This window comes from Syzygium oleosum, unplaced genomic scaffold, assembly GCF_021117445.2.
Source record: "Syzygium oleosum isolate NSW1041296 unplaced genomic scaffold, Sole_v2.1 Sole_v2.02, whole genome shotgun sequence".
Classification (NCBI taxonomy): domain Eukaryota; kingdom Viridiplantae; phylum Streptophyta; class Magnoliopsida; order Myrtales; family Myrtaceae; genus Syzygium; species Syzygium oleosum.
This window is the reverse complement of record NW_026607486.1, coordinates 9,745,589-9,747,650: the sequence shown is the minus strand read 5'-3', so window position 1 is coordinate 9,747,650 and position 2,062 is coordinate 9,745,589. Positions and strand designations below refer to the sequence as shown.

General features: G+C 37.6%; 1 pseudogene; it reads left to right on the top strand.

The window, feature by feature from the left end:
- Positions 1-208: 208 nt before the first annotated feature.
- LOC115690353 (5S ribosomal RNA) lies at positions 209-327 on the top strand (annotated as a pseudogene).
- Positions 328-2,062: the final 1,735 nt, after the last annotated feature.

Below are 2,062 nucleotides of genomic sequence, written 5' to 3'. Positions count from 1 at the left end.
GTACAAGTGATGTTGATTTACTTGGCAAAATGTACTAAGGTTTTTAGATTTTTTTTTTTCGCATCAAACAAACTTTAGCCATTGAATTGGATAGAAGCAAAAAGCACTTTAAAAAAGTCTTAACCCCAATTAGAACAATTGTAGATAAACAAGTCGCAAAAACATGTGATTGCATGTAAAGGCTACCGCTTAAAGTGGTCATCCATATTGGTGCGATTATACGAGCACTAATGCATCGGATCCCATCAGAACTCCGAAGTTAAACATGCTTGGGCGAAAGTAATACTAAAATGGGTGACCTCCTGGGAAGTCCTCGTATAGCACCCCTCTTTTTAAATTTGACAAAAAAAAAGTGATCATCCATTATTAATTATAAATAAGCAACTCTCTCTCTCTCTCTCTCTCTCTCTCTCTCTCTCTCTCTCTCTCTCTCTCTCTCTCTCTCTCTCTCTCTCTCTCTCTCTCTCATAAAGATTTGTCCTAAGGGCACGAAATTGTCATGGTGAAATGAGAAGTTTTGTACATAATGATCATTGCTGACTATAACATGGCTTCCTAAGTTGCATCCTTCCTCAAATGTTAATGCGATTACATATAATTTATCCTTCTTTGGATTTCGTCGTATGAATGGGTATGTGTTTGTCTACATCTAGAAGACTAAAGTGATATAAGCATTGTCACTCCGCTTGTTTGTTTTCTGACCTAAAAAAATTATGGTTTCTTAAAACGCACTTGATCAGATGAAAAGAATCCCCCACCACAGCGCAATCGAACAAATAATTACTATTATAAAAACTTTTCAAAATGTGACTTACAGCTAAGTTATAATCAATTTGATAATTCTTACAAAGAGGTGACGATCACGTGTCTAGCGATCTGTTGGGTCTGTTCCAGCCCAGAGACAAAATAAAGCTGGGTTTGGACAAGCTCTTTGCTTCTTATGGCCGTTCTTCTTAAAACGCGCTTGATCAGATGAAAAGAATCCCCCACCATAGTGCAATCGAACAAATTATTACTATATTAAAAAAATCTTCAAAATATGACTTACAGCCAAATTATAACCAGTAATTCTTACAGAGAGGTAACGATATTGTCTAGCTATATATTGGGTCTATTCAAGTCCCGAGACATAAAGAAAATTGGGTCTGAACAAGCTCTTTGCTTCTTATGGCCGTTCTTCTTAACTATACTTGTGCTTGCCCATGCTCAAACAATTTTACTTAAAAGAAATGAATACATTTGCAACTGGAGCAGACCTGGACAAAAAGTTTTTCGAACTCAATGCAAGCTCGTTTGTCCCTTAATCAGGTTTTTCCGAAATCAGTTAACCTTTACCTAATCATAGTATATAGTTGCTTAAGAAAAAAACTAGGTAGATGGGATGTAAATCCTTTACCCCACGCAACGCCTTTTTTCGGTATAGCAACAACTTTCATAATTTCTTTATCTATGAAAATGAAGTTGTCATCAATGATTGTGCTTTGTTCAAAGTATTATACCAAATGAGAAATTACCAAAAAAAAATTCATAAATCTATTGTGCGGATGCCAAAATCAATCCTAAACATTCACTTTTGCCAATTTAGTCCTAAACATTTTGACGATTTGCCAATAAAGTCCTTCCGGCCAATTTTGGCTAGAAATTGCTAACGTGAATGCAGGCATCCTACGTGGCATGGCCGGCGTTGACATGAATAATTATTTTCATTTTTTGAATTTTTTCTTCTTTTCTTTCTTTTTATTTCCTTTTGCCTTTGTCAATCGCTGGGCCTCAGCAATGCCCTATGTTTGGCCACAAGTGAGAGCCGGCAAGGGTTGATCTCGTTAGCCTCAGCAAGGAGGGTCGAGCCTCGCCGAGCCTCAGTCCTTGCTTGATGCGTGCGTGGGCAAGTGATTCCAGAAATGAAGTTTTCTGGGTTATGTGTATGGATGGGTGTGTGTTTGCGGGATGTGTGTTGATGGGTAAAATAGAATCAAAGGATAGATTACGATAACAACCAAGGTATAAATGATGCACCACCAACATAGGATGAAGATCGAATTGATGAAGTTCACCACCGAGG